Source organism: Choloepus didactylus, chromosome 17 (assembly GCF_015220235.1).
Source record: "Choloepus didactylus isolate mChoDid1 chromosome 17, mChoDid1.pri, whole genome shotgun sequence".
Lineage (NCBI taxonomy): Eukaryota > Metazoa > Chordata > Mammalia > Pilosa > Megalonychidae > Choloepus > Choloepus didactylus.
The window spans coordinates 71,048,308-71,070,938 of record NC_051323.1 but is presented as its reverse complement, the minus strand read 5'-3'; the positions used below and the strand labels follow the sequence as shown (position 1 = coordinate 71,070,938).

Below are 22,631 nucleotides of genomic sequence, written 5' to 3'. Positions count from 1 at the left end.
CTTAGGCTTTGATGTATTGGAATAGCTAGAAGTAAATACCTGAAACTACCAAACTCCAACCCAGCAGTCTGGACTCCTGAAGACCATTATATAATAATGTAGATTACAAGGGGTGACAGTGTGATTGTGAAGACCTTGTGGATCACAACCCCTTCATCTAGTGTATGGATGAGTGGAGGAATGGGGATAAAAACTAAAGGACAAATGGGGTGGGATGGGGGGATGATTTGGGTGTTCTTTTTTCACTTTTATTTTTTATTCTTGTTCTGGTTCTTTCTGATGTAAGGAAAATGTTCAGAGATAGATTGTGGTGATGAACGCGTAACTATGTTATCATATTGTGGACAGTGGATTGTATATCATGGATGATTGTATGGTGTGTGAATCTATTTCAATAAAACTGAACTTAATAAAAAAAAAAAAAAAACTAAAAAAAAAAAAAAGCTCGATGGCTGTTCCAAAAAATAGGCATTTGACGTAAGTGGAAACTATGAAGATATGCCAATACTTTTTTGATTTGCCCAAACTTGAAAAAAGGCCGGAGGGATGCTCTTAATGTCTGTCTGTCTCTCTCTCTCTCTCTCTCTCTCACACACACACACACACACACACACACACACACACATAATTTTCAGTCCAGCCTGGCATTAAGAACCTCCCTACTCAGCCTAGACCAACTTTTCCCTGCCAGGGCTCACAGCTGTAACCCCACATTTCCTCTGTGCTGCAACTCTGAGACCATCAAATTAGGATGAGGTTACCCAGAAAGCAAAGAAACAACCTTGGGTTAATACAAAGTGAGCCAATCAGATGGAGATAGCCAAGCAGTGGTGAAAACTGGAGAAGGTGATCCTGGGACATGCCCTTTGCAGAGGACAGTAGATGCTACCGGCAGGAGAGAAGCATGGACAGCAGAGAGCAGGCGGGGCCTGAAGTTTGGAGAACATCCATACACTCAGGAGGAAGAAGTCAGAAGGGTTCAAATGCTAATACACAGCAGAGTTTCTCAACTTTGTATGCCCCAGAACCCCGGGTGAACTTGTTCAACAGGAAGATTTCCAGACCAACCCATCCCAGGAGACTGAGTCTGCAGGTCCAAAGCAGGGCCCAGGAATCTACATGTCAATAAGCACCCCAGGACCACATCTAGAAACACCAGGCTGCTGGATGCCATCCTACCTCCCTCCTCTAGAGCACTGCCAAGGGCCTGCGCTATGGGACCTGCCCTTGTCCCTGAGAATCTTGCTCCATTAGGGAAAACAGATAACGCTCCAGTACAGAATTCCAAATAACTAATACAGACCCAATCCCCCAAGGAGGTGTAGCTCAACTTCCCGTTCCTTAAGTGCGAGCTGAGCATAGCTACCTCCTTACAGGGCACTGTATGAAAGGGGGACAGGAGAAGAGTAGCTTTAGGGTGGAGAAACCTGGCAGACACTCCCCAGCCAGGTGATCGAGGTTAGCATCAACAGTGATGGGTCGAGATGACAGGTACTCTCCTGTAGCAGGTGACAAGAATAGACTGCACCTCTAGGTGACTCTCCCAAAACCCATAACCTTAGTCCAACAATGAGAAAAACACCCAAATCCCAAATGAGGACCACTCTGCAAAATACCTGCCCAGTACTTCTCAACACTGTTGAGGCCACCAAAAACAGGGAAAGTCTGAGAAACTGTCACTCACGGCCAAGAGGAGCCTCAGGGGACACAAGGACCAAATGTAATGTGGTGCCCTGGATGGGGTCCTGGGACAGAAAAAGGACATTAGGTACAAACTAGTGAAATCCAAATAAACTATGGACTTTAGCTAATAACCATGTACTAGTCCATAAGTTGTGACCAGTGTAGCACGGTAAAGCAAGATGTTAATAAGAGGAGAAACTGGGAGTGAAGAATATGGAATTCTCTGTACTATCTTTGCAATTTTTCTGTAAATCTAATACTATTCTAAAATTTAAAAGCTTATTTAAAAATATGTACCATATAATACTATAATATATATGTATCTATGTACATATCATAACATGGCTGGTTTTCAGCAATGACACACTGTACTTTGGAAGAATTAATAAAATTACACTCAACAAAAGGAGGTAAACATACCTATTGATTAGCTCAACACAGGAGAATGGGGTTATTATATGTTTCAGACTCAGTATGATTTTTGCTCTTCTTTAAAGCCAATGAAGTTTTCTGGCCTACAGAGAACACATCATGTATACCTGATGTATCTAAACTAATCCATACAATGCATGAGTTTGTTAAAAAAAATCCTTGTTCCCTTGGATGAGACCCAACAGGGACCTGTTGAACACGTTAAATTCTCTCCCACTGAAGGCCCTTGAGAGCCAGGAATCAATGCATTTCAACTGATCTTTACAAGTGCCTCACAAAACTCCTAGCTCAAATTAAAATCACATTATTCTCAAATTAAGGTCACTTAAAACACTAAACATTAATTATAGCATATCACAAATTAATTATGGTATATCACAAAAGCCAGTTACTCGAATCTATGTCACCAAAAGTTAAAGGAAATGTAAACTGGTTCAGTGTGAAACAGAGGACACACCACTAACTATAATTTTTAATTGTTCTGCATGCCAGCATTAATTTCCAGATGCTAAACAGAGCTAAAAGGTAAACACCGAAAATTGGCCAACCTTTAGAAAATAGTTCCGTAACAATGTATTATCTGAATGGCACAGTGAACTGAGTCACTAAGTTAAGCAGAAGTCAACAATTTGCAACACAGCATTTAAAAAATACAAATGAGAACATGTATAATGAAGGAAGAGACACCTTAAATTTCAAAGGAAGCAAACAAAGGAAACACACTTCAAACTAGACATTATCAGTAGGATAAAAAAATAAACCTGTAGAAATGTTTGGACGACACTGATTTACAATATTCATTACTAATCCAGGCAAAGTAGTAATTTGATTAAACAAATCTTTTCTAGATTAAAATGTAACGGCACAGGGGAAGTTCTGGAGTTTTCTGTACGGGTTTTGTATTATTTTTGCAACTGCCCTGTAAGTTTGAAATAATTTCAAAATAAAAAGTGTTAAAAATGTAACAGCCTAATGCGTTTATGCCGTTATAAATTTAGAAAGGAATAAGTATTAAAATGCTATCTGACACTAACATTCCATTAAAATCATTAATATGTAGTTATAGTAACTATTAAGAGCCAAAGGTCTAAAGCAAACAAAAAACATAAGTAGAGTATATATTATCTGAAATAATATGGACTAATTGATCCCCAAAAATCAAGTGCTCATCCAAAGAAAAGTGACAGTGACAGCCTGGCCGTCATTCAGGGCCTGCAACACCAGCAGCCACCCTACGGTGAGAGAACGAGAGTGCAGCCATGATAGGGGCTTGCGACTGGCTCCACTGACAATTCTATTTTCTCCAAGAGCTCACGAGGCACTGAAGCGTTTCTCAGGATCTTGAAGAAAACCATTATAAATTCTACCTTGCATTCTGATGGGGGGGGGGGAGGGATCCACACACAGAGGTAGCAGTCATTATATATACTTGTTAATTACGATTAAAGTTGCCTGGGAACTTGTAAAATCTTCCTACCAGTTTATAAGCTCCTTGAGGGCAGGTCTTTGGCTCATCTCTGTTTTCCCCAGGACACATGGCACAGCACCCCCACAGAGCTGGTAGTCAGTAACTGTTGGTAATCCTATGAACACAAATCAGCGACAGCAAAACTAGGAGAGCAAATTTGTAGGTCAGAGCCAGGATGAAAATACAACTTTTGCTACATCATTACACATGTGCTCTTTCAGTCCTCCAAAGTAGAACCAGACAAAAGTAACAGAAACTTGAATCTACCACCTAAGTCAGTTTATTTCACTCTGCTTTGAAGAAAAAAAAAAAAAAAATCTCTAATAGCCATAAGAGGTCTTAAAGAACATTAGAGCTAATCCCTTTCAGGGAAGACAAAGCACAGGTCAAGAGGGGTTAAAAATTACCATGCAACTTCAGCCTAGTAGATCGGAAAATGAGAATTTACATCTCCACCCCTCATATGAATCAAGATTTCTGAAGTTCAAATGTAGGCTATTTAAAAAGTTCAGAATTACACCATTTAAATCCACCTCCCACAGTAATTAAAAGTCAAGAAGACGCTACATTAAGGCAAATGTTTTATTTGAGGGAACAGGGATTTCCATATAAAAGAAAACCATAATAAAGTCCAGGGTTTGCAGCTCTGGCCTGGGGGGCCATCTCGTACACCCCAGGTCAGAAGCACAGCTGAGAGCTCGCCTCCAAGTCTCACTCGTCCTCACGCCGAGGGGACCCCCATGGGCCACTCACTTTGCCCTCTGACCCACACTTTCTTCATCTGCCTCAACCAATGCTGTAAGAATCAAATAATACAATGCACGCAAAACCAACAAAGAGATGTACATCATTGCAAAACCAACAAAGAGATGTACATCGTTGCAAAATCAACAAAGAGATGTACATTGTTTCACAGCCCACAACTTCAGAACTTCCAAGTCTGTCCAAAAAATGACCATTTATCTTACAGAGGTCATTCTCAACCCACAGGAGGATGGGAGGATTACGGAAATGAGAGGACTGATTATAAAAGTACAAAGTACTGATTCAGTGTTTATTCTAGTAACTATGAGAACAGGAAGAAGAGATAAGAAGCAACAAAGTAGAAAGAAGAGCAATAGAGCAGGAAATAATTTATACAAAACAGAGTAAGATAAAGTCAAGGATACTTCTGACAGTTCTAATTTCTAGGCTTATCCTTATTTTATCAAGAGCCAACTTGCAAAGAAAAAAAAAACTTCGGACACCAACATCATATTCTAGACCAGTTGGCAGGCAGCTCTGACACTAAGCTAGACATCCGGAGTCTGCGACTAACAGCCAAATTATAATTTCCTTTTTCCTTTTCCCTGAGTAAGATCTAATTTGTGGTATTTTTGTTCTCTCTCCCCTGAAGAGTTTATTTTAGAACTATACAGAGAAGGAAATAAACCATTCAAAGGCTAAGAGATGTGACCAGTCCAAAGATTATCAGGCTGAAAACAGCATCTTAAGTACTTTAATAATAACAGAATTTTTTTTCTATAGATAATCACTAATTATAAGGCTTCTGAGCTAAGTAAACAGATGTCTCTGATTAAACCAAACTCTGAAAATCAATTACTTGCTAAAAGTAATTGATAAGGGGGACCGCCCCCAACCTCCACATTACTCTCTTGTGAGGGAACATCCCCAGGTGTTTTCACCATATCTCAGCCTGACATCAAAATGTTGCCTGCAAAATCAGCCTTTCATATTTATACAGTCCAAACATGCTAGGTGAGAAACAACAAAAGCAATATACACTATAATTTATCAGTAACATACAGGTAAAGAAGAGCCCTGGTATCAGTTACATTAAAGTTTCTCCCTCATATATTTAACTGTATAGATGTATAAATAGCATTTAGATCTCTAAATATGTACTAAATATGCATGATTTTCACTACATTTATGAAAATGGAAGAAAAAAACTGATCTCCAAAAGGGCAACTGTATGAAATATGTGTGTCATTAATTTAAAGGTTTAAACAAAGAAAAGCAACATTCACATTTATCAAAGTTGCTTAGATAGCAACTGGATAATTCTTTGTGGTGCAGGGCTGCCCCATGCATTGTAGCATCCCTGGTCTCCACCCACCAGGAGCCAGGAGCAGTCCCTCAGCCTTAACCAAAAACACCTCCTGATACTGCCAAATGTCCACACAGGCAAAATCGCCCCTGACTGAAAACCATTCATTTATATACAGGGGTGGAGGTTCAAGTCTCAATCAAGTTTTAAAAAAGTATTGACCTTTAACAAGGTATCTATATGTGTGCAAAAGTGAACTGCTTCTATCTCCTAATCCAAGTTTAACATCTAAGAAGATCCAAAAATGGAATGCCACATGCATTAATACGTTGAAAACATATTTTCTTCCTTAGACATAAAACCCTCACCAATTGGAGTCATTCATGAAGAGAATCTACTTCTCATGGAATGTGGGATCAGCTTCATTCACCCAGGGTGAGGTACATTAAGAACTGTGGAACAACCACGGTGAGAAGCAGCGTATTCAACAGTCGTGTCTTTATCTATAAGTGATCAATCAACCGAGCTAAGGTTCCAGCCAGGCAAGCTTCAAAATGAAAATGAACACAGCTGATTGTCTGACATCTCCCTTTTCTTAGACAAGAATATCACAGTTCTGTATCACTGCCACTGGGTCTTGTCTACTGAACCATATAAAGCAGACCCAGTAAGGGCACTATGAAAAGGGAACAGAAGCAAGACAGCTTAATAAAGTCAGGAGACTTCTAAATACCAGCTAGGTAGGGCTAAAAAGGCAGGAGCTAAAACATGTATATGAGCACAGGTCATGAAGACAGATGGAAAACGGAAAGATAAATGGCCAGGGCAGGGGGCAGTATAAGCACATAAGTTCATGGCATGTGAGAAATAAAGGGGAGACTCAAAAGAATGGCAAGAAAATTCAGTTTTTATACCTGTCTTGCCAGGTTCTGATCCTAAATTTGTTTCTGAAAAAAAGTAGTTGACAAAAATTCACTATTCACGTATATCAAATTTCCTGAAACCAGCTCTAATTCCCTGAGTCACTTGTTATTTCTTGGTCTTTTAAAAATATACACAGAACTTCCCAGTTTTTATGTCCCTGTCCCCAAACTGGCTTCAATCATTCAGCCAGTCAGAAAGAGCTGTTTATCATCAATTCAGACTTTCTCTCCCTCTCTATTTCCCATCTACATTGAGAGAGAGAGAGAGAGAGAGAAATATGAAACTAGGAATACAAGCTTTTAAAGTGATTGTCCTCAAAATGAATACAGCTGGTGAGAAAGACAGCCACTGCTCTTCTGTAGCCAGGCCCATAAGTGTTATAATTAAAATATTTGTTGACTTGTAGGCATCCTTAAATACTCAGCCAAAATTCATAAGCTATTAAACAGAGGCACAACCTTTAAGGAAAATCAATAGAGACGTTGATGGACTTTGTCCTATAATTTGGCCACCGGCGCCTTCCTAAGCATTGAACTGTGATCTCGCCGCCTTCCAATTTACTCCTCGCGAGCTGGCCGCCCCCACGGCTGCCGGGAGAATTATTAAGCTTGTTTAAGTAAATAAATCTTTGCTGCTAGGCATCCTGGCACATGCTACGTATAAAGCTGGCCATGTGAGAAGTAGCTCGACTACAAATGTAAGCCTGTAAAAGCCCAAGGACCTGTCCGAGTTGTGGCCTAATGGAAACCATGGTTTTCCTGAGTCTTGGTAGAAACCAAGCTTCGCTGTACGGGAACACCTTCCCTGTATCTCAGGGGCCCCTGCTGTGGGAAAGGCCGCTCAATGCTTTGACGACCATGGGGCCCTCCACACGCCAAGGGTAGTCTGCGTGATCTGGCACATACGCGACTTGTGGACTGGCATCAACGTCAGAGTTCCCGCAGGGTCCCTTAGCACCAGGGTGACAAGAATAGCAGACGGAGACTTGATGTGGCCTCTGCCATGTCTTGAGAGGTGTCATTTCAAGACCATCCTGGGATTCTTCCTCACAGACGTTATAAGGGCACAAAGGAAAAGGACTTGGGGTGTTTGGCTCCACGGTTTCCAGCCAGCACCTACCGGCTTCACTTCACCAACTCATTCAGCTGAACACGGCCTCACCCGCGGGACGAGGGGCACAGGCTCCAGCGGAAGGCGACAGGGTGAGCAAGCAACGGCTCCTGCTACCTCACTCCACGCTGGGGCGGAAAGCGGGTGGGAAACCGACACACCGCTGTTCACGCGCACGGGCCCATCTGATGTTGCCCACGCGGCACATTCTCAGGCCATTTTCAAGTTAAAGTGCTGTCACCAGGACAGAACAACTCGCCCCACCTCTGCGTCAGGAACTCTGGGGCAGGGCCAGCGATCTGTGTTTAACGAGCCCCCAGGTGATTCTCAAACCTGAGGCCCCCTGGCCGACAGTGCAGGGGGGAGGCTAGGGAAGGGAGCAGCAAGGTCAAGGGCGCCCACAATGGTCCTCTGTAACCTTTAACTGCCACCCCCTCAAGGACCACTCAAGCAGGTACTGATAAGGTAGTCCCAGATGCATCTAAATGAAGAAACCGGGCAGCCTAGCTTACTAGATACCTGCAGACTCCGAAGCCAGGCAGCCTGAGCTTGAACCCCAGGCCTGCCATTTCCCAGCTGTGTAACCTCAGGCAAGGTGACCTGCTGTGCTTCAGTGTCCCTATCCAGAAAGACAGAAACAGAAAGCACCCTACTCAATTTCTGGGAGCATTCATCAGTCATATGCATAAAGTGCTTGGGATAATGATTACAATGCGTGATACATGTGTGTTGGAGGAGAAACCAATGATCCCTAAAGAAAGTAAGACCTTAGCCTCTGTACTTATGAATTAAGCATTTAACATATATCAGAAATATGTTAAATATTGATACTAAAAAAAAATGTAATTTTATATTGGCAATTTAACCTCTATATCTCAAAACACATTTAAAAATATGTGTAAGACATGCAAGGCATTTTGATCATCTGTATTCACTTTTAACCAAATCTGATTTCAGTACTCAAACCGTTGAGTGCCTTATTCTTTCTATCTATTGAATTATATCTTCCCCGCTAAAGAATTATGAAGATATTTTCTGAATTGTTTCCACTACCTCATTTTTAGCTATTTCAACTTTGAAAAATATAGAATGAACCTTAAATAATGAAAAGTTTATAAACCTGACTCCCCAGTACAGCAGCCACTAGCCTCCATGCGGCTGTCACACACTCAAAGCAGAGCCAGACTGAACTCAGACATGCCGTCAGTGTCAAACGCACACTGCATTTCGATGTCTTCGTACAAACAGAAGAATGTAGAACACCTCATCGATAATTTTTATATTGATCATATGTCAAAATAATATTTTAGATATAATGGATAAAAATAAATTATGGAAATTAATTTCACTTGTTTCTTTTTACTTTTTAATGTGGCAGCTAGGGCATTTAAAATGACATCAGTGGCTCACATTATACTTCTATGGGCAACACTGCTCTGGACAAACAATCATGTCAAGGGACATTTACAGGGAAATACTCGACATTCAAATACACACACACACACCAGTCTCTGTCCTCGGTCTCTCCCTTCCCGTGGGGCAGACGCAGGGTCAGGCACAATTCTGCGGTGCAAAGCCAGAAATGTACCGATGCTGTTATTACAGACGATGACCCTGAGTCAGACCCGATATACTCAGTCTTTAAAAGCAAACTGTTTACAAACTTGGGTATTTTAGTATCACAAATAGAAAACTGCGGCTCAGTGTGTGACCACAGGGGAACTACAGCGGCTGGGGCTGTCAGGGTGGGGGTGGGGGGCATAGTCAGACTAGAGGAGCCAGTGAGGGGAGCCAGTCGTGAAGGCCCAGGCCCGCCATGCTGGGGACGCTGCACCTTAATCTGAGGGTGACGGTGAACCGCCACGTGTGGGCAGTGGCTGGACTTGAATATTAGGATGCAGGGAGTGGGACAGATTGGCAAGAGTGGTTCGAAAGCTATTTCAACAGCTCAAGTAAAAGAGATAGAAAGTAGAACAGAGCTCAGATGGAAGAGCTATTTTAGAGGTAGATGCAATTCGGTTTGATAACTGGATTTGGGAGGTGAAGGAGAATTCAAGGATGACCAGTGAGCAGATGATGGGGATACTAACTAAGGAGGAAGGCAGATGGGTGATGGTGGATACAGTCTGGGGCATTCAGAGTTTAAGGCACAACCAGTCACCAAGAAGGTGGCTAATGCCTATGAATGAATGAACAAAGAAAGAAAGAGCAAATCATGAATTATACAGATTTGGAGCTGGAGAGAGGTCAGTCATGCAGAACGCTCCACCTGCGTTACATAATCATCGTGGACAACTCAGATTAGTCCAGGTCAGAAACAGAGCGTACTCAAGGTATAGCTTTCCCAGCCCTTGCTGTATGCATTGCACTGAAGCCACACTCACACATGACAAAGACTGCACATGAACAGCCCAGGGTGAGCGGCCTTTCCTCCAGGGGCTGCCACCTGCCCCGCACTCTCACTTTGATCTATTCATCCAGATGCCAGGAAACTTTTTTGCTTCCATACAAAAACCAACACCTCCCGTATCTCTAATATTTTATCCTGGTCCTAATCAAATAAACTTCTTGCAACTGAACCCACGATTGAGCCTGCATCTGCTCAGGAGAAGCATTCATAAGTGAAATTAAGTAAAAATTTTTTCTCTCTCTCTTCAATCATTCTACTTAAAACCTGACCAGCCTTTGGAAGGCCAGTGCCACGGCATCTTACCACTTACAGGGTTCTATGACTAACGAGGATTTGATACTTTTGATACTCCCTCCACACTTTCAACTGCTCTATAACCATCACTGGCTGGTGTCCTCAAATAAACACAGACTCCAGATCTGGGTGATGGAAGCAACAGGACTTCCTAAAATAATCAGTCTTGTTTTGGAACACATAGTTACAAACTAAACAGGAATAAGCACTCCTCAACTTGAGAAGTGCTTCCAGGATCACACTGACTCTTGACAAGGAAGTAGGGCCACAAGTCCAATGAAACTGCTCCTGTGTCACTTCAGAGTCAACTTCCAAGTAGATTTGCTCCCACCTATTACGTGTAAACATCTGCACCATGGTAGAGGCATAAACCCAAGGTCAACAAAACTCAGCTCCATCTACTGCCTTATAAGAAGATTACTGTATTCAGCACCATTTTGGTGTCATGTATTTACTGCCCGCTTAGCAGTAGAGCAGGGCACTGAGTTCAAGCTATATCATCTCTGACACCAACCTAAAGCCCCAGTCTCCACATACAAATAACGGCTGGGGCCAATTTTGTCATGGCATTTCAAATATTAAATATGAGAGTGTGTGAAAAGTATTTTGTAGACTAAACATTATTCATACAAGCATCAGCACCTATTATTCTTATCTAACTATGGCATCTTAAACATTCAATAATGACTAACAAGCAAAAGCAGCCCACTTTCCAAAACTGTCTCAAAAAAAAGGAAATTGCCATGTTTATATTATGAGTGCACACAATGCATCTTTAAAAAAAAATTAAAATGCAAATAATTGAAAAAAGTCGGGTGATACTCAATACCTGACTTAATGGGTCTAGATAACAAATGCCCAAAGTTTTCCACTTCAGGTTGATCTACTGAAAAGTAAAACATTCAACCAGCCCAGGAGGTGGTTGTGTAGTTAGGTGTGATGTGTGTGTGTGTGTGTGTGTTTTTTGTTTAAATTTAGCTTCGGGACTGACTACAAATGATTCATTTGACAGAGAATGTACTGAATAGAGAGGCCACCAGACCAAATTATCCCACTGTCTCCCTATCCTGCTGACAAAGCCTTCCCTGAGTATCCCAGACGTTATAAACAAGGACCCTAAAGAGCCCTCCTTGCCGAGATCTCAGTGGGAACCAGAGCCCCAGTAACTCCAAAGGCTCAGAATTCAACATTCATATTTAATAAATATGCATTAAGCATCTACCAGGTACAAGGTAAGCGAAGAAACCAAAAACTAAACTAACTGAAGAACTTTCTGCTCTCAAGGAGCTTATAATCTACTAAGGGAAATGTGAACAAAAGCAACCATAAGGCAGACTGTGATAAATGCCACATCTGAGGCACAAAGGAAGCACTAGCGAAGTTCAAAGGCAAAGTCATCCCCTCTAGTGGGGAGGGAGGGAGTTGGGAACAGGATGTGGGGAGGACATGTAACTGGGGCAGACCCTGGCATGGCTGAGAGCCCAAGACACCCAGTGGGCCGAGAGGGCCTCAGGCTGAGCAAAGGAATAGCTGGCATGGCTGAGAGCCCAAGACACCCAGTGGGCCGAGAGGGCCTCAGGCTGAGCAAAGGAATAGCGAGGGAGCAGAAGGGCCGGACAAGGGACACTGTGACACCAGGACTGGACCAACATGGAAAGGCATGGAACTGGGATTTTATTTTATAACCAACGGCCATGAAAATGTTTTGGGTAGGGAAATAAGAGGAACAAAGTTACTAAAACAGAGACAACACTCAAACAAAACACACAAAAGTAGTTTTTCATTGCCCTGACTTCAGGGACTGAAGGAGGATGTATATGTAAGTGCACATGTTGGGGGGATAGGGGGGAGATATCTTGCTAATGTTAAACACCTTAAGAAATATACGTACTTTGGGATAAGTTCAAAGTCAAATACAGGAAAAGAAAAAAGTCTAATTTTTAAAATTGTACTACTAAAATAGTCTAAAGAAATTAGAAACTATTTTTACTTTAGCTGCACCCTTCTGATTACCTGTGAATAGGCTGCCCTGATCTCCTTCTGAATTACCTTAATTTTATAAAATTTATGTAAATTTTAGCTTAGGCCTTTTGAAAACACACTGTGAAGTGTTGACATAACCCATTTTAGGAAAAAGAAACCATGTGGAAGCACCATTTGCAATCCCACTGGATGGGAAAGCTAATTTTCTAAGCCTCTGGGTGAATTGTAGGGAGTTTCCACTTCATTTATAAAAAAAGTTAGCTTACTAGTTTCCCATACATTATCTACCACCCTCTCCTATAGTTCCAGCAAGCAATCTTGAGCTTACCAGTCATTTAGCTTTGTGTTTTAAAGTCAGGGAACCATTTGCACAAGTCCTATTTCCTCCAGCATACACTGCAAGCCGTCCGAGCCATTAGAAGCATTTTTGTCCCATAGAGCCAGGCAGCCCTGGTCTAGACAGGGTAAACTAAGCTAATGTGAGCAATACAGTAAAAGATTCCAGGTCAGTTTAGGCAATATGAGAATTTTTAGGATATTTTAAAAGGTTATCTAATCTGTGCATGCAAGGGGGAGATTCCCAGGGTATTTAATATGGATGACAGTTCATTTCTCAAAACACTTGTATGTAAGTTCTGCTGTTTGTTGGAAAATCTCAATAACCCACAGTGCAAAGGACAGAGATTGGGAATAGAGCAGGTTCAAGGAGTTCAAGGATGAAGATTAAGTATGCAGCAGTGTAATGATCTGACCAAAATTTACCATAAAGCAAAACTCGAAATCCTGAAACCTGACTGCAGCAACTTAAAATGCACCTTTAACAAATCCCACCCATTTAAAAAGTATCACTTCCCCACAAATGGACAGAGGGGATAAAGGAACAGTCAATTTTCCTGGTGGCAATTTGCCACTCAATGACACCCCGTATTTCCTGATCAATCCAGGTGAATGGTCACCTACTAGCTAAGAAGCTGAGAGTTCAGGTGAGGAATCTGAGGGAAGAAGGCGAGGCAGGCACCTCCACAAGCTTACAAGGGGCTTAGAGGAACTGAATCTCAGCCTGGGGTAGTCCCTGGAAGACAATGAAGATCCTGCCACTACGTAGTTTCAATCAAAAGCTCCTCATCTGGCCAGCTTTGAGGAGAGAGAAATAATCAAGTAGGATTTCCCCTTGTGGTCACTTCTTCACAAGCAGTATTAACCCCCTTCTCAGGAAATCCCTATCCCAAACATCTAAAAACCTACATCTATACCCAAACCTCCCAGTTTCTTCCCCACATGCTCACTGCTAACTACCATTTCCTTTGCATAAACCACACACATGCTAGAATACGGTCATTAATTTACCTGTTTATCTAGGAACACTTGGTAAGTGAATTAAGGGAGTGTTCAGAAGCAAAGTTCAGATCTGTTTGGATACATGAAAGCAGCCCAGGTTAACCTTGTTTTCAGTCACTGTTAAGACTTGAAAAGCACTGTCGACAACTACATCAAAAACAGAGGCAGGAAACACCCAGAACTATCTTCATTCCTACACAACATCCATCCTGAGATGGTGGGTTCGGCCCTGGGACCAGGAAGAGGCTCCTGGACCTGTGGGTCCTGAGCAAGCCATGCTTGGGTTCACTTTCTTTGTGGTTCAATGGAAAGAGCCAGAAGGATGATGTTACAGACCCTTCCAGCTGGAGGCTTGCTCATCCCATTATGCAGAAGCCACCTGACCAGAGGCGAAGTTGGCTGCATCACATTTAAACCTGTTGGCAAGATAAACAAAGCCAAATAAAGGGGAAACCGCCAAAACGAACTGTCTGAAGTGGCTGAGGCAGACTCCACATGCATTACTGCTTTGTCCCTAAAGCTGTTAAAATGCTTGTTTTAACTCAGATGTCTGACGTGCACCAACCAGTGACCCCCAGTATCCCAAGCAACCCTTCCAAGACGATCTTGACTGTCTACGAATAAAAGAGCTTTGCACATTAAACCGTTCCACACAATACCACGCCAACTGCGCTTACAGGGGAATTGGAACCAATGCCTCTAAAAGTCACACACTCAATTCTTCCAGAACCACTTCGTAGTTAAATCGCCCTGAAGAAACCGAAGGAGCGAAGCTATTGTGGGAAACTTTGACTCAAGGTGGCTGCAACAGTCATGTAAATCTGGAACAGGACACAGAGCCTGAATCCGGCGCAAAAGCACCCTTCGCCGAGGCGAGGACCTCCTTTATGCGAGTTGACAGCAGCTCTGTGCGGGGACTCAGAAATAGTTCCAATAAACCCGCGAAGTTCGCCGGGCAAAGCGCGGCCTCCCACGTCCTCTTCGCTGGGGCCCAGAGATCCCGGGCTATTCTCCCCGAGGACACGCGCAGCCCGGCAGCCCCGGCCACCCACACCCACACCCTGGTCCCCGGCATGAACGGCGGGGAGGAGGACGCGCTCCCACTCGCGGCCCCGAGCTTCGTCCCCGCAGCCGGCTCGGGAACAGGGCACTCCCTGCCCGCCTGGGGCTTCCCCAGCTCCCTGGGACTCGCCGCCCGGGGCACTTCTCCCGGTCCCCAGCGTCGCCGATCTGCGCCGCCGCCGCCCGGCCTGGGGCGCCCCCATTCCCCAGCGCCGGCACCCGGAGAGGGTCCGGGTCGGGGGGCCCGGCCGGGGAAGGCAGGAAAGCAGAAAGGAAGGTGCGGAGTTGGAAAGTGCCGAGCCCAGCCCTGCCCGCCCGGCCAGTCCGCGCGGGGCAGGGGGCGCCCCAGGCCGCGGCCGAGCCGAGGGGGACCCAAGGGGGAGGGGAAAGGAGCCCGAGCCCCCACCCCCCACCCCGAGCCCCTTCCCGGGCGCGGCCCCGTCCCGCGAGCCCCCGCCGCGCTCCCAACTCCGCGCAATGGCCACAAGTTTGCCGCGGCCGCGGCGGCCCCCGCGCCCCGAACCGCTCCCAGCCGCGCTTACCTTCGGATGGGGCAGGGCCCGGCCGCCGAGGGTGCGGAAGACGCCGGCGCCACACGCAGAGCCGGCGCGCGGGGGTCCCGGCGGCGGCCGCGCTCCCCACCCGAGGCGGCGCCGCTCTTTGTCTGCGCCACTCCCCTCCTCCCGCCGCCCGCGGCCGCGCGCCCCCTCCCGCGGCGGGGCCGACCGTGCCCAGGGCCCGGGCCGCCGCTCAGCCTTCGCCGCCGCCTCGGCCCCGCCGCGTCCAGGCCCGGCCGCGCGTCCGCCCGGCGCCCCGGCCGCTCCGCCGCCTCGCTCCCCACCAAGCCCGCGGCCGCGGCGGCCCCTCCCCCGGCGCCCGGCTGCCCCCGCCCCCCGCTCCCCTTCCTCCTCCTCGGCCCTCCCCGCGCCGCCTCCCGCCGCTCCGCCCCCGGCCGCGCGGTGACGCTACCGGAGGGCCGGCCGCAGAGACCCACCTGGGGGCGCGGGGGCGGCGCCGGGCGCGGCCTGGACTGACGCGGGGGGCCCTGTTGGGCCTGCCCGGCGGCCCTTCGTGCGCACGGCGGCCAGCACCCCAGGCCCCGAGCTCCCGGGCCCGGCCGGTGGCGCTGCGCAAGGTCCGCGGCCGGGGTCTGGCGCGGTTCACAGAATGGAAAGGCTGTCAGGGAGTCCTCGGCTCGGGTGGCACGCACGGCCGCTCGGCGACGGCCCGATGCCGGGCAGAAGGCGGTGCCGGTGCGGAGGGGGAGGCAAAGTGCGCCCACCGCCTGCAGCTGCTGGCGCGGGCAGCGAGGTGCGTGGCAGTAGGAGAGTGAAAATAAAGGCGGTAACTTCCAGCCTCGGAGGACGGTTGGGTGGTCTTTCCCACCCCTGTTTGGTTTGATTTTCCTATCGTGACACTCTAGCTGTTTGGCGACTGTCCCCCCCCGAAAGCATTCCCACGGCACTCTCAGTACAGCAGGCCTGTTGCCTATCAGGCAAACGACTTTAAAATGTCACTTCCTCCCTGTAATTGCTTTGGGGTATTTTTATTTATTTGCCTCACATCTATTTACTTTCCCAACCAGACAAGTTTTTTAGTCCCTGTTGGAGGCACTTCCTAACGGGAGGAGCGGAAACCCAACTTCCGCTGCCTCCCCTGCATCCTCGCCCGCTCAGGCTAGTGGGACTGTGGTCGCCAACCCGCGGGGGCAGAATCCGGGAAGTTGCTGCGTGAATGTGGGCGCCAGGAGGGGTTGTCGCGCGTGGGGGGACCCGTTCGCTCACCCAGCCGCGAGTTGGGTCTTAGCTGTTAACAATCTTGGAAGATTAAAACCCAAGAGGAAGGGGGAAAGACGACACACGCATCCAGATGCCTGTTCTCCAATCGCCTTACCATGTGGCTTCCCAAAGGAAACCCTAATGTTCAAAAGATTCTGATGACCTGGTGGGATAGCTAGTATCCATGTTAATGAGATTCTTTCTGAGGCCCTGACTTCTCCATTATTATCAAGGGAATAATAATTTATCCAAGGTGACAGGACAGTATTATTTGAATCACTTATCCCCTGCCTTGTTCCCAACAGGAAGCATCCAAGCACTGATAACTTAAAAGTATTCTTGCAGGTCCAACAGTTGAGTGTCTCTTAAACGTTCTAAGCCTCAGTTGCTTCCTCTATAAAATGAGGATATAATATTTACCTATTTCCTATGTATTGTACTGGGCGCACTTCCCCGCCGTAGGTAATGCTTCATAAGCAATCTCTGGTAGAAGGAGGTGGAGTATATGGATAGGAAGATCAGAGAATCAAAACATACTGTTCTCGTAACCTTGGAAAGTAGCTACCTCAGTTCATCCTTTTTTTGAAAAGCTTGCTTTACTAACAGTTAGCTTTGCAAGAAGGAAAGCAGAATTCTGCTCAGTGGTCTGCCCCAGTTTTAAATTAGTTTACTCAAAATAGGTTTAAAGATGTTGACCCAGTTTTTAACTTGTTAGCTTTGTAAACTTTCACTTTGAAAATGTCACTTCCTCCCTATGATGCTTTTGGGTATTTTCATTTATTTGCCTTACATCTATTTACTTTCCCAACCAGACAAATTTTTTACTAGCATGTATCTTTGAACTTCATCCAGTGCCTCCTTTTCGTCCCCTCACTCTTGGCTAAAGTTACCAGTGACATTATCTAAACCCAACGGCCTCTTCACAGTCTTTATCCGAGGCGGTTTTCTGAAGCATGTGGCATTTCTGCTATTTCATGAAATTCAGTCATCTTTTCATTTATCTAACAAGTATAATTCCAATTCTCTTGCAATTGTCTGTCTTCTTATAGGGTATTTTGTGTTCCCAACCTCTGACAGCAGTGTTCCCGAAGCAGATTTTGGCAGGCACCTTTTTTTCAGAGAGTTGATCATTTTCTGTATGCTTCCGGTCTGGACTTTCCAGGATTAGCTCCCAGATCTGTAGCCTTAGACAGAGCCTTAGCCCTGACCTTATCTTCACTCTGGTCCTGGCTGTCAGCTGCCCACAAGACCTGTCCCTGTAGGAAGCTCACCGTCTCTCCAAGATCAGTGCATTCAGAATGAAATTGGTCTCCTTTCCAAACCAGCCTTTTCTCCCACCATCTCAGCCTCGGCTCCCAGGGTAGAAACCTTGTGAGCATCATGACTTCTTCATTCCTGTATCTCAGCTCTCCCCTCAGAAAGGGAGGGGAACACACTAGATGACACTAAGATCCCTTTTGATCTAAACTCCCATGATCCTGAGTCCTGTTGATTCTTAACCATCTTTTTGACCACACCTTTCTATTTTCAATGCTACTGTCCTAATTTTCACATTATTAATAAGTAAAATGTGCATTTATTGAATGTTTTACATATATCGTCTTTAATTCACACCCAGAATTATTATCTGCATTTTACAGATGAGAAAACTGAAACAGCAAGTGACAGAAACAGCAAGAACTTGCACATCCTTGACTCCGAAACTTGTTCTCACATCCCCAGGTCCTAGGTAGACATATATTTTGGATGGTCTCCATTCAACCCATTACAAAGCCCAACATGGGTGAGACATTTCTTTGAAGCCTATGTTTTATCTAAAAATATGTATCCATTTCTGCATTCTCCTCCATCAGTATATCCATGTTTGTTTTACTATTAAAATTTCTTCAATAACAAAATACTGAAAGGTCAAAAAGTATTAACCTTTCTCCCAAATCATATCAGCATTAAACCCTGCTATTGATCTTCCAAAGGCCTCTCCAATCTAGTCCTGCCATAACGGTCTAGTTCCTTAACTCAGCTCCAATATAAGCTATTTGGTTCAGTTCACCCTGGTCTGTCCACTGCCCCCCACTGAGTCATACTCATTTCTGCCTCCAGTTCATCGACACTCCAGTCCTGCCATCTCCTAACCCTTCCTTGGACTGTAGATAACACAATGATTGAGGGTGTTGTCTGAGTTAGACCTCAGAAGTTCAAGGTCTGCTTATAACCTGTGACTTGGACGAGTCATTTAACCATTCTGAGCCTCAGATAATAATAGGAGGACTACAAGAATTGTGCAAATTAAATGGGATAATAGTAAAAATACCTCCTCTATGTGCTTGGTACATAGTGAACCCTCACATCAGCCTTTCTGTGACCTTCCATCTTGACCCTTAATCAATTAAACGCATCTAGTACATTTCTATTTGTAAGGCATTATAAGAGGCAATTCAGGAGAAACAAAGATAAATTGAGATTTTAATCTCAGAAGGATAAGACAGTACAGAAACAACTGCAATATAAAGCTGAATTTGAAAAGTACTGAACAAAATATGAGAATCAGGAAAGGCTTTAAAAAGGTGGTGACATTAGAAATGGACCTTGAAAGATGACACAGTGGGAGGCTGCCATAATTTGCCTGCCCTACATCTAATTCCCTTCCTGGCTTTAGGGAGCCCCCCATCTAAACTGGAGGGAGGCAGGGGCTTCTTTGAGCCCTGCCACCCAGGACTCTGAAACTTTGGAACATGACAAGGAGGAGGAAGGGGGAAACTCGGCTTGTGCCAGCCTCAGTGGTCCCAGCACGTCCCTCCAAGGCTTAGTGTCCAGCCCTTCCTCCCTGCATCTCCAGCTCCCCTGCCAGCTCCTTGATATCCTTCCAATAAATTTCTGTTCTTCTTAGGGTAACCAGAGGCACTTTCTCTTGCTTGCAGTCAAAAACACTGAATGAACAAACTGTAGGATTTTGAAATATGGGGACAGGGAGGACATTCCCAGTAGAGGGAACAGAGCCCCATGAGGGCAGAGAGGGGGAATGCTGGAGGGTTCAGTGGGAGCACGGAATGGCCCAATTTGCTTAACTGGAGCAGAGGATGCTCAGGAGGAAGGCCTGGAGATAATGGAGTTAAGTGTGGGCATCACCTGGGCTGTGCTTAAGGGAATCTCCTTAGGTGGGTGCACCAAGGTGGTTGAAGGCAGAATGACTGGATGTAGGATGGACAGTTAGAAGTTGGCATTTCTTGGAGAAGTAGCAACCCAAATGAGGGTGGAAGGAATAGATGAGGAAGTGTTTTACAAGAGACTGAGATTGACAGCTGACTGGATATAGGGGACAGAAGAGAAGGGGAGTGAAATATAGGGTGTGGGTACCTGCATATATAGTGGTGGCAATATCAGAAATAGAAAAGTTGGGGAAACTGGTTGGTGAGGGATAAACAGTTTTGTTTTTGTACATTCAATTATATTTATGAGTATTTATGGCCAACTAATACACAGAGAGGGCTCTACAGGAGGTACACAAATGAGCAAGTCACAGTCCCTGCCCTCAAGTGACTTTTTGCTAGAAAAAAAGGATATTTGTGCTATAAATATTCCATGGGTGTAATGAGCCTTAGTGTTCTTTAATTACACCATCTATCTCAGTGTTGAGATAAACACCCTGAGGGCAGGGAACAAGTCAGATTTTTCTGTACAGCCCCCCAGCGCCTTCTCTCCCATAGAGTGCCTAGCACTTAATAAACTTTAAGGACAGATGGAAATTCCACACTTTTTATGAGTTCCCCAAAGAAGACAGAGAACTTCAACCAGTAGTGAACAGACCAACAAGTCATTATGAACCCACTATAACAATTTCGGAACAAACACCGGTTGACTGGCAGGTCTCAGTATTTCATTTTATCTACGTTGTCTTAGGGAGAAGAGGCTGAAACGTGAGTCTTCAGATAAAATGATGATTTCTTACCCAAACTACAAAGCACCTTCTCCTTATCTCTTCAGACTCAAGAGGAGGCAAGCTAGAAACCCACGAAATCCATCTCTCAGTAGCCAGCTGAGTAAATGCAAGAAAGCCCATAATTGCAAATAATTTAAAAGGTCATGCATACCAAACACAACCACAACAACGACAAAGTGCCCGTCTATGGATGATCAATAGAATTCTACGGTTTCTATATCTGGAATTATGTTCTGGACTTCAGGAAACGGCTGTGCTTATCTTATTGTTTAAATAAAGGAAAAAGAGATAAAATGTTACCACAAAGTTGAGTGCGACAATGGGTAAAAGAATTAAAGGAATGTGTGTACTGAAATACTGCATGTTTTCAAGAAACGCTTAGATTGTTGATAGACGTACAACATAACTTTCAAACTTGGGGACTGCTTGCTTTGAAAAATAAAAAAATCAAACTTTAAATTTTTTTGATTATTAGCAGGGCAGAAATAATTTTAGTAGGACAGATTTGCAGAGCACTCTTATAACTTTGGAAAAGCTAAGAGGATTTTACTCAAATTTCCATTTTGAAATCTACCTTTAGGTGAATATCACAGGTGAAGCATTTCTGTTAGATATAATAAACCCTCAATTAATCAGAGTGCCTCAGGAAGGAGCTGTTCCCCTAAATTAAATTTTCATTTCAGTTAAGGATTAACTAGAAAGCCCCTTTAGCTCGAACACAAGTTAAAAAAAATTTTTTTAATACTGCAAGCTGATACCTCATCTTAGAAAGTGCAATACAGTAAATGAAATCTGTTTTGTTTTGTTTTGTTTTGTTTTGTTTTTAATGTTTGGGTGCCTTATAAGGCCTCACAGCCATCATTCTGAACATGCATCCTCCTTTTACAGGATTAAGCTTGTAGAGGATTGTATGGAATCTGCACTAAGTCGGAGCCATGTGCTACAATTACTTTCAGAAAACATAATAAAATTCACTTCTTTTCCTGCATCTGCTACTTTCTTCCAATAGTGGAGTGTACTGAGTAGGGATATTTCCAGTTAATAAGGGCTCCAGTTTTTATAGTCTAGTTATTTATGTGTTAATGTTTTACATGCATATTTTAAAAGGGAAGGCTTTTAAACTACAAAGTAATTCTCAGCTGGAGTATTGGTGAATAGTTTGTTGCCTATATTAGTCACATTCCTCACTAAAGAACAAATACGTTCGTAGGAAAGTATGTTGTAGGGATGCGGTGATGGGATGCCTTCTTCATTTGCTGTTTGAGGTGCCCTGTTGGGAACAGCCCTCTTCTTCTGGGAGTTTGATGGAAACTTAAACTGGAAAGCTTCTGTGTTTGCAGAATGATCCTGTGCAGCTTGATAGCTCTAATACGGGATGCCCTCCCTTCCAACCAGCACCCTCTATTCATTATTCGGTCAACTACTTCTTCGGAGAGCCTTGCTTTCCTCACCCTCTCCTGGGGCACCCATCTAAAAGTACCTTTATTTGGAGTCATTTAGTCCACAGGATATGGAAAGAGGACACACTGATTAAAGGTAAGGATGATTTCTTTGGCTCCCCAGAGCATCTTGCTCACATCTCTTAAGAAGTTGGCAGTTAGTAATGGTTTCTTGAAGGAATGGTGCAGGATAAAAATTATATAAAAATAATGGTTTTTAAAATGTGATATATATATACACAATGGACTATTATTCAACAATAAGAAGGAATGAAGTCCTGATGCATGAGACAGCATGGAGGAACCCTGAGGACAGGATGTTCAGTGAAATAAGTCAGACACAAAAGGACAAATATTGTCTAATCTCACTAATATGAACTAATTATACTATGTAAATTCATAGACGTGAAATCTAGACTATAGATTACCAGGGGATAGAATGAGACTAGAGAATGGGGAGTGGTTACATGAGATGTACAGAATGATTAACTAGGTTGAACTTAAAGCATTTGGAAACAGGGTTGATGGTAGCACGTTATTGTGAGTATAACTAATGATGCTGAATTGTGAGTGAATGTGGTTGAAAGGGGTAGAGTCATGTATGTTATCAGAAGGAAAGCTGGAAGTGAAAACATGGGAATGTATAACACAGTGAATCTTCTGGTGGAAAATAACTGTGATTAACAGTACAAATATTAAAAAGTTCTTTCATGAACCCGAACA

General features: G+C 44.4%; 1 protein-coding gene and 1 long non-coding RNA gene across 4 annotated transcripts in view; one reads left to right on the top strand and one right to left on the bottom strand.

Annotated features, from left to right (window-relative positions):
• The window catches only part of NCK2 (NCK adaptor protein 2), a 130,014-nt gene extending 114,538 nt beyond the window's left edge, over positions 1-15,476 (bottom strand). For 2 of the 3 annotated variants that reach the window (XM_037806939.1, XM_037806940.1), the window contains exon 1: positions 15,297-15,476. The gene's annotated coding sequence lies outside the window, so the exon portion shown is untranslated. The remainder of the gene's footprint in view (positions 1-15,296) is intronic. The other variant, XM_037806938.1, reaches the window with a different exon arrangement.
• Positions 15,477-15,828: 352 nt separating this feature from the next.
• Positions 15,829-21,515, top strand: LOC119512939. Its single transcript, XR_005212487.1, has 3 exons — positions 15,829-16,065; positions 18,173-18,315; positions 20,430-21,515. It is a non-coding gene; the product is annotated as an uncharacterized LOC119512939 (long non-coding RNA).
• Positions 21,516-22,631: the final 1,116 nt, after the last annotated feature.